This window comes from Neofelis nebulosa, chromosome 14 (genome assembly GCF_028018385.1).
Source record: "Neofelis nebulosa isolate mNeoNeb1 chromosome 14, mNeoNeb1.pri, whole genome shotgun sequence".
Classification (NCBI taxonomy): domain Eukaryota; kingdom Metazoa; phylum Chordata; class Mammalia; order Carnivora; family Felidae; genus Neofelis; species Neofelis nebulosa.
Genome location: NC_080795.1, coordinates 28,933,922 through 28,950,325, shown reverse-complemented (window position 1 = coordinate 28,950,325; position 16,404 = coordinate 28,933,922). Strand labels below are relative to the sequence as shown.

The following is a 16,404-nucleotide window of genomic DNA, read 5'->3' as shown; positions in this document are numbered from 1 at the left end:
GCATTGGAGTTTTTAAAAATAAAATATGATTATTGCATCCCAACCCCCTCCCCACCTGGTTGGTTGTTAAGGCTGCATCTAAGAAGCCTCCTTGGAGGCTTTCTCTCTCCCTCAGGAGCAGTGTTCCTCACCCCTATCTAAGCCAGCCCTGCAGCTGGCTCATTGACTCCACCAGCCTTTCCTTCCCCACCTCAAACCCTCCTAAGCGTACCTTCCTTCAAGCCTTTGTGCCTGCTCAGAAGCCTCCAGCAACTCCTTCACTGCCACACGGCCCAGTTCCAAAGCTTGCCACCAAGGGTCTCTTTCCTGGCCTTTTCTACTTTTCTAGATGACTTTCCCTCTCTGAGCCTCCATTATTCATTTAAAAACTGTGGCCCATATTACAGACCTGTCAAATATGTTTTAAGGTTTGCATGTGGCAGAAGGAAAGACCCTCTTTCAGGGAGCCTGGCACATGGTGAGCTCTCACAAAGTGTGATTTCTATTTCCGCCTTACATACATTGCCCCCAGATGACTTATTCTTAAACTTACTGAGCACTTTCCTGAATTTGCCTTTCTTTGTTGTGTGATTGCCTAATGAATGTCTGTCTCCCACATTAGACTGAGAATTCTGAGGGGAGTGGGCACAGTTGTCCTTGTGGGCTGTGTTGTGACCCTGGCGTGCAGCGGAGGGCCTAAAGCCCAGAGTGGGCAATTGGAAACCACATTCCAGTAATAGAAGCCCAGTTGACATAACACTGTTTCCTAATGTTTTCCATTTTTCCCACCCTGCCTCAGCTGCTGGTCTGTTTTAACACAACTCACATGGTCTTGTTCAATTGGGTATTTGTGAATATATCTTACCCGCTTAAAATGGCACCACATATTCTGAGTGTGAACTTCTGTGGCTCATAAGGACTAAAGGAGAAGAAGGAGAGAAAGAATGGAAGGAAAATAACGAGCTAATGAGCAGTGATGTTCCTAAGCAGTAAAGCAAGCCAGTCACCACACAGGCTGATGGCAGTGATAATGAGTGGCTTTAAGGATCCCAGAGCCAGGAAAGCTGGCAGTAGATGTGTCTCCAAGAAACTAAAGAATTAAACTGGGGGCCCCAGAAAAGCAGTCTCGAGTTAGTAGCATCTTTACTCCATCATAAATGCAACCATATGTTACTTTTAGAAGCTGATTTAAGTCTTTTCAGGGGTTGTGGAGACTTGGGATAATTTCTACCTTCAAAACCTAACCACTACCACCCACCCCCATAAAATTAAACTCCACTAAATGATAAGCACTTGGAGGCAAAATCAGGGTCTTTACATCTTGGTGTTGTCATAAGTCATAAAGACAGAATAATTTAGAAATCACTGTATCTTCTGGCGATAATGAGCCCAACACTCTCTTTTAGGGAATTCTCTTTGGCTATATATCAAAACTTACTGAATTAACATACATTTGTCAAAAATTGGTAATATTTAGTCTCATCAGTGAATTTGAAATTTCAAACACGGACTTGTAAAGACTCCATTGTGTGTAAGTATAGTAGATTTTGCCAAGTGCTGATAACATTTTTGGCATAGTTTCAGTTCTTAGTGGAATTATATATTTATTACCTAAATTATATAAGCTATCCATGCTTACTGCAAAAAAAAAAAAAAAGGTACATACTTAAGCAAAAAGAAGAAAAAAATCAAATAAGATTTAACTACCCAAAGATACTGATTATTAATATTTTGGTTTGTAATTACCATATTTTAAAAATCTCTCTGTGTGTATATGTGTGTGTGTTCTCTTAATGAATACTTTAAAATTACATTGATGGTTATAAAAGCAAATCCTAGAATGTTAGCAATGAGCGATTGTAGCCTAAGCCCTTCATCTGACAGTTGCAGAAACTGCAAGATTCTTTCCTAAGGGTAGAATATGGCTGGACTATAATTACAGCTGCTTTGAAAATATGAGGCCTTTGGGTCCCAGAATATTATTCATGTTTTTGCTTGTTCAAATCACAGTGGCAAAGGACTACACAAACACTTACTATGTTCTAGAACAAACAAACAAAATACACAACAGGACCGAAAGAGGAGAATTAGATCAATGAAGGTTAAGAACAGTCAGATAATGCCCTTATTAGATTGACAATAAAGTTATTTATTCATACTAAAAGAGTACATTGTAATTCCCACCAGACTATTGACAAGACTTGCGACTTTAGTAACTGCTCTGTGCCTATTTCCTCATCTGTAAAATGGGAAGTATCCCATTTTCCATTCCTATTTTCTATAAACCAAAAGAAACGCAGAATGTGAAAGTATTTTTTAAGTTTATTTATAAATTTTGAGAGAGTGCAAGTGGGGGAGGGGCAGAGAGAGGGGGGAGAGAGAGAATCTTTTTTTTTTTATGTTTATTTATTTATTTTGACAGAGAGAGAAGGGGCAGAGAGAGAGACAGTAGAGAGAGAATCCCAAGCAGGCTCCGCACTGCCAGTGCAGAGCCCAGCACAGGGCTGGAACTCACAAACCATGAGATGGTGACCTGAGCCAAGATCAAGAATCTGAGGCTTAACCAACTGAGTCACCCAGGCGCCCCTGAAAGTATTTTTTAATGTAAAGTGTCATGCAAAGTAAGGTATTGTTGAAAGCGAGCTGAGGAGCACTAAATGCATAGACTAATGGTCTAAGAAATCATAAATCTGTGTCTTCCCTGAGGCTGCAAAGCTCTTCCCTTGGTATCCCTGTCAATTTGAATTCATGCTCGGGAGGGGGGGATGTTATATCACTATACTCATATTTCCTTCACACAACTATTACATTGCATTGTCATTCTTAATTTCTGTGTCTGTCTTCCCTACTAGTTAATAGACTCTTTAGCCCTGCTCCCCATCTCCATCATCTCTCCCCAAGACAAGTTTCCTCCACTCCTTCTCTCAGATTTTGCCAACCAGATTATCTCCCCTGAGCCCTTCCCCCTCCTTCTCCTCGCCCCCTTGAGAAGTTTTAGAAGCACCATTAACCCATCTTGGTTTTTATGTTTCCAGCATCTAAGATAATGCCCAGCAGCTAACACTGTAGACAGTCAGTGAAAGTTGGTTGAGGGATGAATGAAAGAGAGGACTCAATTATTGTATCAGTCTTTGAGAATGCTCTCTTCCTGTCAATCAAGGCCTCCTTCTATTTAAATCTTTGAAATCTGATCATGGACAGTTTGGTTTGATTGTTGAAGAAGGGCTATGACTTGTAATAACTTGTGATTTGCTAAAGAAAGAATGAAAATCAGGTATAGGGCCAGGTCAGGGTTAGTCCCTTACCTCCTGGGTTAGCCTTCCCAACCACCCACCTCCTCAACATGACTTTGTTATTAGATTCTGCCATGTGTTCAGTGAAGCTCAAAATCTACCTCTTTTGACTCTGAAGTCCAAGTTCTTTCTTCTATAGCCCTCAAACAGATTTGAATTTTCAAGGCATTTTGTTATCTCATTTGACTGCCACAATAGCCCAGTGAAAGTGGGTACTATTATCATCCCCTTACAGATTAGGAAAGAGGCTCAGAGGGGCTCAATGATGTGCAGAAGTTCACCCAGCTAATAAGTGACACAGGGGACCCTAGAAATCAAGATCACTGCCTCCAAATAAATGTTCATTTCTCTATACTATAATATAATAATGTTAGACCAAGAAACCACCAATACCTTTATTAACTATGTGAAGAGACAACAAACATTAGTAGAAGGATGGGGTGAAGAGGACACTTGGGACAGCTATGTTTATAAAATTTGTTCTGTACAGAAATGTTTTAGAGGGGCATCTGGGTGGCTTAGTCGGTTTAGCATCCAACTTCAGGTCATGATCTTACGGCTCGCGGGTTCAAGCCCTGTATTGGGCTCTGGGCTGACAGTTTGGAGCCTGGAGCCTGCTTCAGATTCTGTGTCTCCCTCTCTCTCTGCCCCTACCCAGTTTGTGCTCTCTCTCTCTCTCTCTCTCTCTCTCTCTCTCTCTCTCTCAAAAATAAGTAAACATTAGCTGCTCTGGAAAACAGTGTGGAGGTTCCTCAAAAAATTAAAAATAGAATTGCCCTACAACTCAGCAATAGTACTATTAGGAATTTATCCAAAGGATACAGGAGTGCTGATTCACAGGGGAACACGTACCCCAATTTTTATAGCAGTGCTTTCAACAATAGCCAAATTATAGAAAGAGCCCAAATGTCCCTCAGCTGATGAAATGGATAAAGAAGATGTGCTTTATATATACAATGGAATATTACTTGGCAATGAAAAAGAATGAAATCTTGCCATTTGTAACAACGTGGATGAAACTGGAGGGTATTATGCTAAGTGAAATAAGTCAGTCCGAGAAAGACAGATATCATATGTTTTCATTCATGGACTTTGATAAACTTAACAGAAGACCATGGGGGAAAGGAAGGGGAAAAATAGTTTCAAACAGAGAGGGAAGCAAATCATAAGGGACTCTTAAATATAGAGAACATACTGAGAGTTGATGGGGAGGTGGAGGAGAGGCGAAAATGGGTGATAGGCATTGAGGAGGCCACTTGTTGGGATGAGCACTGGGTATTGTATGTAAGTGATGAATCATGGGAATCTACTCTTGAAACAAAGAGCACACTGTACACACTGTATGTTAGCCAACTTGACAATAAATTATACTTAAAAATTAATACTGGAAAAAATAAAAATAAAAGGCAAAGCAACACCAAAAATAAATAAATAAATACATAAATAAATACATACCTACATACATAAATACATAAATAAATAAACATTAAAAAATTTTTTTAAAGAAATGTTTTAGAGATATAATAAATATTACTTGCTAGTAGTATTTATAAGCCTTTGGAGGGCATGCTATTATTGTATCTTATATTTTAATAGAGTTTAATACAATGTTTTCCATAGTAGGGCTCAGTAAATGTCCATTTGTTATGCCTGGAGACCACAGGATAAACGTGTTGGGTAACTTTCCTGCCATGGCAGGTAGTTGAGAGTATGCCTCATGAGGAGAGGACCGTATGATCTGGTGAGTGGGGCAGGGGGGCTAAAGGATCAATTCTCTGAAGCACAGAGGGCTACATCCTGGGGACCCCACTGCTGGGAGATACCACAGGGTGGTGGAATCCAAACTGAGGCACTCCCGGAAGTCCAGGAAGTCAGTGTGAGCAAAGAAAAAGTCCTCGGGCCTCCAAGGCTAGGGCCTGGCTCTGCCTCCAGCTTAGTTCTCTTTGGATTTCAGTTTCCTCATCTGAAAAATGCCTTCTAAGACGTCTTACAGCTCCACTTAATAGAAAAATATTAACTTAAAAATAATAATAGATGGTATGCAATCTACAACCAAAGTCATTTCGTAATTTAGCATCTTGGTAAAGTTTACAGGCTCTGGAGACAGACTGGGTGTAATACACAGCTCAGCTACTTACCATGTGTAAGATCTTGGACAAATTACAATAGCCCCTGGGGGACTCAGATTCCTCTTCTGTAAGAAGGATAATAATTCCCACTTCATTAGGTTGTTAGGACAATTAAATAATTTTTAATGTGTTCAGATCAGTGATGACACATAACACATGTTGAAGTGTTAGCTTAGTGTCACTAGCATCAGACCTACTGAAGTTTCATTATCTGTTAAGGATTAGAAAAATACAAAAGTAAGAACCTTGGGTAAGTCAACTTTTTAATTAGTTTAAAGTCACAGATGCTGACATACGTGTCTGAAGTGTTGATTGAGAGCAGGAGAAAGACAGGAAATGATAGGAGAAAAGACCAAATGCTTGACCATTGCCATAGATGGTAACCAGAGTAAGGAAATATTTATCAGAAACACAAGAATAAATATGAACAAATAGCTCTTTAAATAGTGTAATTTCAAAATACTGGCAAGAAGAGGAAAAAGAAAATGACTTTTATTTGGAACAGAATTCACTTTCCAAAAATAGACCCACACTTATATGGTCAATTAATTTTCAACAAAGGTGCCAAATTAGATAATTCAATGGAGAAACGAGTCTTTTCAATAATAGGTACTGGAACTACTAGATATGGAAAAAAAATATGGAAAAAAATTAACCTTGACCCTCACTTCACACCATATAAATATTAACTCAAAATGGATCATAGACCTAAATGTAAAAGCTAAAACTAATTATACTCTTAGAAGAAAATGGTTGTGACATTAGATTAGGCAAAGACTACTTAAGCAGGACACAAAGGCACAATCTATAAATGAAAAAAAATGATAAATGGACTTCATCAAGATTAAAAATTATTGCTTTTAAAGATAGACCACAGGACTGGATATATTTCTGCAAAACATGTATCTGACCCAGTTTATGAAAGACACCATTCAATAATAAGATAAACAGCACATTTTCAAAGCTTGGCCAAAGATTTTAACAAATAGTTCACAAGAGAAGATACATGAATACAAATGAATAAATGAAAAGAAGTTCAACAGGTAGTCATCACAGAAGAGCAATTTAAAACCATAATGACATATATATTTTATTTATTTTTGAGACCAAGAGAAAGCACGAGCTGGGGAGGGGCAGAGAGTGGGAGACAGGAACTGAAGCAGGCTCCACATTGACAGCAGAGAGCCCAATGTGGGGCTTGAACTCATGAGCAATGAGGTCATGACCTGAACTGAAGTCAGAAGCCTAGCTGACTGAACCACCCAGGCACCCCCATAATGAGATATTTTGAAGTGATGTTATTAGATACTATAAAAGTTTAGAACTGTTATAAGGATATATAGTGGCATCATTCTTCAAATTTGGTTTGTTGCATACAATGTTGTGAATATATTCTTCAAACAATATTTATTAGATTTTCTTGAATACCTTTCCTTGAAAGATACACAGATATATTTCAAATATATATGTTATATATAACCTTGCTTGCGTTTTTAAAATTAGTTTTGTTTTTGTTTTTGTTTTGTTTTGTTTTGTTTTGTTTTGTTTTTAAGTAGGCTTCATGCCCAGTGCAGAGCCCAACGTGGGGCTTGAACTCATGACCCTGAGATCAAGACCTGAGCTGAGATCAAGAGTTGGATGCTTAACCAACTAAGCCACCCAGGCACCCCTAAAATTAGTTTTAGCTACTGTTTTTAGTGAAAAAAAAATTCAGTGAGTTACAAACCCACAAGAATAGCTAAAACTTAAAAGACTGACAATAACAAGTGTTGGCAAGAATGTGGATTTCCAAAAGGAAAGGAAAACATATGTCCACAAAAACAAAAACAAAACAAAACAAAACAACAACAACAAAAACCATGTACATGAGTGTTCATAAAGCTTTATTCATAATGGCCAAAAACTAGGAGGGACCCAGGTGTCCATAAATAGGACAATGGATAAAGAAACTGGAATAGCCATAAAACAAAACATTATGCAGCAATAAGAAAAGAATGAACCATGACCATGTGACCACTTGGATGCATCTCCAAAATATGCTGAATGAAAGAAACACAACACAAAACCCACACCATATGACTCTAATTTCATTAAGTTTTAGAACAGGCAAATACAACCTATGGTAGAAATACTTGAAATATTGATTGCTTCTACAGGGATTGGAAAGAGAAAAAAACCTCTGAGAGGCTGAGGTCATAAAGTGTATAGAGCAGCTCAGTGCCCCCCCCTTTTTCTGCACCTTACACTTAAATGGCTTAGTTGCCTTTCACCTACTTTCTTCAAGTAGCTCTTGTCCTTGTCTCAGCAAATTTCACCTCCTATACTGGCATTTTGGTCTTAGGAAGTTGACAGTTTGATGAATAAGGTAAAGAATTCATCAGAGAGACCACACAATGTGGAATAATATATCATGTTAACCTTCCAGATGGGTCCCAGGGGTCAGAAATCCAACTGGTCATTGTTTTAGAAAGAGTACTAGTAAAAATAGTTACAGAGAGGGAGAGAGGCAAACCATAAGAGACTCTTAAATACAAAGAACAAACTGAGGGTTAATTGCGGGGTTGGGGGGTGCAGGGGAGAGGGGAAATGGGTGATGGGCATTGAGGAGGGCACTTGTTGGGATGAGCACTGGGTGTTGTATGTAAGTGATGAATCACGGGAATCTACCCCCAAAACCAAGAGCACACTGTATACACTGTATGTTAGCCAACTTGACAATAAATTATGTTTAAAAAAAAGAAAGAGTACTAATAAACTATTACCATAATAACATCTATAATAACATTGACAAACCTCAAAGGAGATCCTGAAAGCTACGATAAAAATATATGACATAAAATACCATTTAAGTAAATTTTAAAAGCATACATACAATGCCTTATTTTTAGTCATATATATGAATAAAAATATAAACATATAGACAGGAAGTATATGCACTAACTTCAGTATGATGGCTGCTTCTGGGAGAAGAGAAGAACAGGGCTGGGAATAGTATGAAGGGGACATCAGTTACAACTAAATCTATTTACTATCTATCCATATTAAATAGGTACCTGCAACAAATAAGGAATGTTGTTGAAATACGTGAAATACGTTAAGTTTGGGTTGGGGTAGGTATTTTGGATATCTTGTAACAGTAGTCTCTGTACTTTTCTGTGTGTTTGCAACTTTTCATAGTCAAGCACAATAGGCAGAGTGGGACAGACACCAGCTTTGTAGGGCTGGTCTACCAGCTCTGCTTGTCGCATCTCTCCCAGCTCTGCCTGCCTTGACGTATGTGGCAGAAAAAAAGAAAACCGTATCTCACCAACAGCCTTCTTAGTAGCATCTTCGTAAAGGAAAGTCTTTCTCTCCTAGCAAGTGTTCTCAAGAAGATCTATTGATGGGGCACCTGGGTGGCTCAGTCAGTTGAGTGTCCGACTTCGGCTCAGGTCATGATCTCACAGGTCATGAGTTCAAGCCCTGCGTCGGGCTCTGTGCTGACAGCTCAGAGCCTGGAACCTGCTTCGGATTCTGTGTCTCCCTCTCTCTGCCCCTAACCCACTTGCATTCTGTCTCTGTCTCTCTCAAAAATAAATAAACATTAAAAAAAATATTTTTTAAAAAGATCTATTGATAACTACATCTTCCCTTTTCTGAGTATCAACTTCTATCAATCTGTAATTCCCAGAAAATGGAGCTCCAGTCCAATACAGTTCAAGTCAAACCAGTCATGTCTGAACCACATTATTCTTTGGAACTGGAGCATAACCTTAAAGGTCCCTTCCAACGTGGAGTTCCTAAGACTGGTAGTTTTTTCAGAAGATTTTTCAAGTTATGAGATACTTTTCTCCTCAACCACCAATAAAACAATACCATCACTTATACCTATAGCTTTGGATTTTTGTTTTTGATTTTTAATAACGCAGTTAGCAACTTAACCACTGGGTGCTACTCTTGTTGCAAACAAAACAACTATTAATAAGAAACCATTTCTCTGGAAGCAGCATCTAGAATTTTTAAGGTCTCCCTTAACTATCAGTGAGTGACGAGGTTGCTCTATCTGGGACACTAGATGGTTGGAGAAAGCATGATGTGCTATTACCAAAAAAGGTCAGATCCCAGATCAGCATTAGCTTCCAACCAAATTCACTACCATTGTCAGCATTCATTGATGATGGTTCAAGTTAGGTGAGTGTTCACATTAAATGTGTGACTTAAATAGTCACCTAAACCTCTGTTTATATTTTCTTTGGGAGACATACCACGTTTCAGCATATCATGTCATGTACTTAGTGATTTTGCTTGTTTAACTCCCTGTTCCAGAACACAGCTCCAGGAGAGCAGGAATCTCAGTCTGTGCTATTCACTGATGCACAGCAAAGACCCAGCCAGGTGCCTGTGACACAGCCTAGTGTTCGATGACTGGTTGTTGAATGAATGAATGAATTTCTGCACCTTGTAATCCCTACCTGCCAAATTATGATCTTAATGACAAAACAAATAATAGCTACTCTTTATTGAAAGTTTACTACAGGCCAGGCCCTGGGCTTAGTACTTCATATTTCTTTTAATGTTTCAGGGGCCTCCTATGACTGATGTGTTAGTCCTGCTTTGCAAATCAGAGGAAACCAAGGCTTAGGATAAGTGAACTGCCTGAGTTCACACGACTGGCAAGATGCAGAGCAGGGGTTGAATTCCAGTCTGCAGAACTGCAAAGCTGCCTCTCAAACACCAGCTTGAATACCAGATATGTAGGAAGGCTGTGTGTACAGCACCAGGTGAGAACAGATTTTTCTGGGGTGCCTGAGTGGCTCAGTTGGTTCAGTATCTGTGTCTTGATTTCAGTTCAGGCCACGATCCTAGGGTCATAGGATTGAGCCCCAGGTTGAACTCTGTGCTGAGCATGTTGAGCATGGAGCCTGCTTAAGATTCTCTGTCTCTGTCCCTCTGCCCCTCTCCCACTCTCTCTCTCTCTCTGTCTCTCTCTCAATCTCTCTTTAAAAAAAAAAAAAAAAGATTTTTCTGCACTCCAAATAGGATTGGTAACCTCCCAGTGTCCAGTAATCCCACTGACCTTTACCAGCTCCCCTTCCTTCATCGCATGTCTCACTCCCCTCTTGAGTCCACCCTTGTCCCCACTTCCACCGCCTGGCACAGAGCCTTGTCACAGTGTCATGCTTGTTCACAGTGGTGTTGATTCGTGGGACACACTCACTTCCTGAAGTCCAGATGAAATCACTGCATTCTTAGAAGTGTGGTTTAGGGGAAAAGGCCTGCGCTTTGGAATCACACAGTCCTGGGTTCAAATGCAATTTCTGTGTTTTTACCTGTGGGACATTTGAGCGTTATTTGATCCTTCTGGGCTTGGTTTTTTCACTGATTAAGTGGAACTCCTGATACCTACCCTGCAAATCTGGGGGTGGGGGAGAGTTAAGAAAGATTCTTGCACTAAACGTGCCCCTCCTCTTTCACAAGGAGACATAAGGTACAACCAGCATTCTTTTTCCCTGTTAGAAAAAAAGGTAGAAGTGTAAAGAAATAATGGCATTTAAGATTCCCACAGCAATTTATCTCGTCTTGTTGGTGTCCTGCTTTGTGGAGGATGGGCTCAGGGCAAGGAAAAGGGACTTGGGGTAGTTTCTCTTCAAGCTCCCTCTGCCCTCAGGTGTGAACTTCTGTTGGGAGTTGTGCAGAGGGAGTAAGTGATGAGGGGAGGACGAGGGAAGGAAGGTTCGGGGAGATTCACCCAGATTTGCAGTTGCTACAAAACAACACGAATGGGTTATCTTTTTATTATTATTATTATTATTATTATTATTATTATTATTGATTTGTAGGGCTATTTATATATTCTGGAATAATTATTCTTTTATCTGTTATAAGCATGCAAATACATCTTTATGGTTTATGGCTTGTCTTTTCATTTATTTCTTGGTATTTTTTGTTGTTTAGTTGTGCACTTATTTATTGCTGTAAGAGTTCAAAAAGGCAGGGGGCACCTGGGTGGCTCAGTCGGTTAAGCGTCCGAACTCGGCGTAGGCTTAGGTCATGATCTCACGGTTTGTGAGTTTGAGCCCTGCATCGGGCTCTCGGCTGACAGCTCAGAGCCTGGAGCTTGGGATTCTGTGTCTCTGTCTCTCTCTGCCCCTTCCCTGCTTGTGCTCTGTCTCTGTCTCTCAAAAATAAATAAACATTTAAAAGAAAAAGAAAAGAGTTCAAAAAGGCAAATAAAACCCAATGTTAGCTTTAAGGAAAAAAAAAAAAAAACTAGGTACGTGGACATTTAACTGGTAAACGAGTATGTGTTAGCCTGTTACAGTTCTTCTTTTTTATATTTTATGTTATTTCATGAAGTGAAAATAAAAAATAAACACCACAAAAAACTTTGGCCCTGGTTCCCCTCACCTCAAGGACTAAAAGAGCTAGCTACACAAACCCCTTTCTTTCCCTGATCTTAAACTTACTTTACTGAAGGCTATCGAACATAGGATAAGAAAACTGTATCTGAAGATGACTTGGAACTCTGGGGACATTCTTGGCGGAGACACCCAATCACAGGAACAGCCCCAGGCCAAGTTGTGAAAGAGGCTACGTGTCTCTGGGCGCCTCCATTCCTGAACCCCCACCCTGTCCTTTCAACATCTCCTCCCCCCAGGCACCTGGCAGCCTCCTTGGATTCCCAAAGTCACCTCTCCCAGCACGAGACACACATACTTAGTCACAGAAAAGGAAGACTTACTAAAAGTGAACTCAACCCCAGAAGTGTTTACATTTTGAAAATCTTTACAGAGTGGTTAGGAAAAGACGCAGGGAATGGCCAAAATTCCTTAGTGGGGGTCTCTCACAAGGCATCACAGAATGACCCTGGAGGCCTCTCAGAAGGTCCCCACACATCCACAGCAACAGTGCTCATAGAGCATAGAGACCCAGTTTTGTTCAACATCAGAGCCCAATGGCAAGCTGGCCTGTGGTGCTCTGTAGACAGGAAACAAATCCGTGTGGAATGAATTAAACGACATCCTGTCTCTGTTGTTCTGTGCCAGGCATGGTGGGAAACATGGGGCACACATATGTCTGTGAAGAGAACTCAAAGCTTCCTCTCCTCAGGGAACTTCCATTTTGCGCCTGTGGTAGTGAGGGAAAGGGGATGAGCATGTTGAGAAGGTCTATACATAAAATAAGTAAACCTCTATTATTGGTGATAATACATACTTTGGAGATGGGGCGCCTGGGTAGCTCAGTCTGTTAAGGGTCTGACTCTTGATTTGGGCTTAGGGCATGATCTTGCAGTTGGTGAGATGGATCCCCACATGGGCTGGCGAGGAGCCTGTTTGGGGTTTTCTCTCTCCCCCTCTGCCCCTCCCCCGCTCACATGTGTGTGCTCTCTCTTTCTCTATTTCCTTCAAAGATGCATACATACATACATACATACATACATACATACATACATACATACATACTTGGAGATAAACAAAGCAGGAAAGGGGACCAAAGGGCAGGGGGAGGAACCATTTGATGTAGGAATGTCAGGGTGCCATTTTGAGCAAAGAAAGTGAGGCCTTGTAGGGAAAGCAGAACAGCAAGTGGATAAAACCCCCTCAGCCCTCCAACATTCCCAGTCTTTGAAGACTGAACCCCTCAAGGTCTAAGAAGACATTATGCAATGTCTTGCTTCAGTGGTTTGCATACACTGTTCCCTTTTCCTGATCCCTACCCACCTGTCTTTTCTGCCTAGCCAATTCCTTCTTGTCCTTCAAGACCCATATCAGATGCCACCTCCCCTATGAAACTTTCCCCAAAGCCTCCAGGCACTTGTCATTGCTACTTCCTTTGCACTCCCATAATACCGTGCTCACTGCTTACTAGAAGCTCTTATTTAGTACTTTTCCTGGGGCGTCACACGTGTTTCGCAGAATTCTCACAACAAGGGGTAAGCTATTACTGTCATCATCGCTCTTAGACGTGTAAGAAAACAGGTTCTAACAGGTTGAGTAACTTGTCCCCGGTCATCAGCTAGGTTTGGAAGACAGGACGTGAAAGTCAACAACCCACGCTCCAAAGCAAGGCTCTCCCCGCAATTCCAGGAGCCTCACCTTGCACCGGGTAAACTATATTTGTGTCAGAATTTTCTGCTATTTCTTGATTAACTTGAGGACAGACACCATTTCTGTTTGAATGGGGGAGGGGTTGTCTGGGGAGTAGTAGATAAATATTTGGTCAGTGAATAAAGGGATAAATTAGTCACCAGTTCAGGCATGCATGTGGAATTTATTTTTGAGCTGGGGCCTTCCTGTGCTGCCTAAATCATACCTTCGAGGTGACTCCTTACTCCACCTGACCCCACCAGAACCAAGTAGTGCTGGGGAAGGGATCCTTTCCACAGTTAGATATTGCTTCCTTTACTGTCTCCTTTGGGCGTTCTTAAGGAAAATGGTTTGCGACAGCTAGGGGAGCGCAGGCCAGCAGTGGAGCCAGCAGAGTGTATGGAGGGTGTGGCCACAGCACTTGGACCCAAAGGCCCCTGAGCAGCCTGGACCCAGATACTAAGCCATTTTCCCCTCTGCATCCCAATTGTCTCTGAGTTTCTCTCCCAAACACATAGGCAAACCTCGGACACCAGGTTGCGAGGCAGGACATAAGGAGACTCTGGGTTCCCCCAGTCTTTCTGAAAAGATGGAAAGTATAGTTTTTCTGTTGGCTGGTCCCTAAGATAATTAATGAGATCTATGTCCATACTCCAATAGGGGAGAAAAGGAAAAGAAGAAGGTCTAAGGGTGACCAAGAACAAGGGACAAGGTGGTCTTAGAGAAGGCAGTTTGCACATGGAGAATTTGTCCCTGTTCCTGATAGACAGCTCTGAAATGTTTACTGAGTCAATTAGCTGGGTCTAGGGAAGGGAGGTGCTTTTGCTTCCGGTAGTTGGAGATGGTGTTTTTCTTCCAAATCAGGGTAAGGAAATATTTACGTCATGTATTTTCTGAAGGGCTTTCTACAGTCAGCATCTTAATATTAAACTTAAAGTTGCTAATTGTTCCTACTCCACCTCCCTCATTCACTCATTCAACAGCATTAAGCATCCAGGATATGCCTGGTTTGGGTGATGAGCCTCAGATACCAAGAATCCATGGCCTGTCTTCAGGGAGGCTCCGGTCCCGAAGGGGACAGACAGTAAGTGTGGAAGCAGACAGGTGCCGTGACTGTCAGGCCACCACTGCAGCTCAAAACAGGGGAGGAAGGCTCCAAAGATGACTCATGTGTGAGCAAAGACTTGGAAATATTTTAGTTGTTTTTCTTTGCTGGGGGGATTGGAGGGGAGAAGAATCATAGCCTGTTTTAAACAGAATTATTTTATTGTTTAAGCTTGAAAGCAATTCATTATGTTTTTAAGGGGGATGCAAGGACGGAGACAGAAGCCCTGAAGTATTCCATTTCCATAGAGCCCTAACACCCCCTTCTGGGGTGGATAAGGTTTCAGGTTTGTGGGGATGTGGGCAGAAGTGGGGACACCCCACACCATACCCCACGACCCACACCCCAGTAGAGGTAGAGGTAATGCATGACCCTTGGGTGCCTCTCTGTAAAACAGAAGTGTCGCATTAGATATTGTCTCCAAGGCTGAATCGAGTGCCCTCGTTTTGCAACTCAGCCATATCAACCATTTTCATCACAGCGTGCTTTTTATGGTATGTTATCTTGAAAGTTGAGGGTTTGCGATCAGAGAGCAGGGAATCAGTAAGGGTAGGGTGGGGAAGAGTCTGAGGGAAGTTGAGAGTGAGGGAGCTCTGTGGGGTGAGGTAGGGTGAGGTGGGGTGGGGCAGGAAAATCATTTGAAGGGGAGACTCCTCCTGATTCTTATCTTTCCCTCTTTGGAAGGCATTTTCTTTTCCCGACTAGCGACCAGTGTTTCTTCACTGGAGATAATGATAGATAACCAGCATCACCAAGGTATTCGTTTAATGCTTTGGCCCCTCTAGGAGACACAGTCTTCATTTATTATACTTCAGTGTGGGCCCGGCACTATGTGCCTTCGAACAATGCTTGGAGAGCGTTTTGAAGCAGATGCCTTCAAACTATCCCGTGAAAGAATAAGTACAGTAAAAACAAGAAGTCTTTGTGTAGGATTTTGCAGTTCACAAAGAAGTGTATTACTTCATTCACCCTGGGCACAGCCCTCTGAGTTGGGCAGTGCCACTCTCTACATCTTACTGGTCAGGAAAGTGAGACCACGTAGTTAGAAAACGTACCCAAGGTTGTACATCTGGTTATGACCAGATATAAACCACAGGGCACAAATATTAAGGAAGAAGATGAAGAGAGAGTGAAGAATCCACTCCTTTTGGTGCAGATGGGCCAGCAAAGCAAATGATACCTACTTACTCCAACCTGAAAAATGAGAAGGGGTCACCCCACATGTATGGTGCAGTGAGTACACATCATTTCCTGCTCCACAGCTGCCTTCTTCTCAAGATCTGAAGACTCTGAGGATCATAGGTTTTCTGATCATGACCGTTCCCCTTTATTCTGCTTAGAACCAGCTCCGTAAGAAACAAACCTCCTCTGGGGTGTTTAGAACTAGCAGTGTTTGCCAGGGTAACAGTTATTTTTATTCATTCATTCATTCATTCATTCATTTATTTAAAGTTTATTTATTTTGAGAGACAGAGAAAGCACAAGTGGGGGAGGGTCAGAGAGAGAGAGAAGAGAGTGAGAAACCCAAGCAGACTCCACACAGACAGTGTGGAGCCGGATTTTGGGCTCAAACCCACAAACCACGAGATCATGACCCGAGCCAAAGTTGGACAGCATCTCCTGCCCAGCTTCCATGAAGAGAGGGGGTGTGACTCAGCAGACACCTGTGTTGGGGCTGGGGGAAAGGTGGGAGGAAGGTGAGGAGAGCACCACAGTGTGGCTCAGGGTTTGTTTGAGGTCCCACCCGGCCCCCCCCACCCCCATCCCTGCAGGAGCAGTGAACCGAGGCTTCGTCTGTGGCCTTGTGCCCTTTTGCCCTTTCGTAGCCCCAG

The 16,404-nt window shown here is 41.7% G+C and overlaps 1 long non-coding RNA gene across 6 annotated transcripts in view; it reads left to right on the top strand.

Moving 5' to 3' along the window:
- The window catches only part of LOC131495122 (uncharacterized), a 238,828-nt gene that overhangs the window by 156,965 nt on the left and 65,459 nt on the right, over positions 1-16,404 (top strand). For 3 of the 6 annotated variants that reach the window (XR_009253782.1, XR_009253779.1, XR_009253777.1), the window contains one exon: positions 9,963-10,161. The exons of 2 other annotated variants lie outside the window; for them this stretch is intronic. This is a non-coding gene — a long non-coding RNA (uncharacterized LOC131495122). Of the gene's footprint in view, positions 1-9,962; positions 10,162-13,396; positions 13,487-16,404 lie in introns of all 6 variants that reach the window. One more of the 6 variants, XR_009253778.1, reaches the window with a different exon arrangement.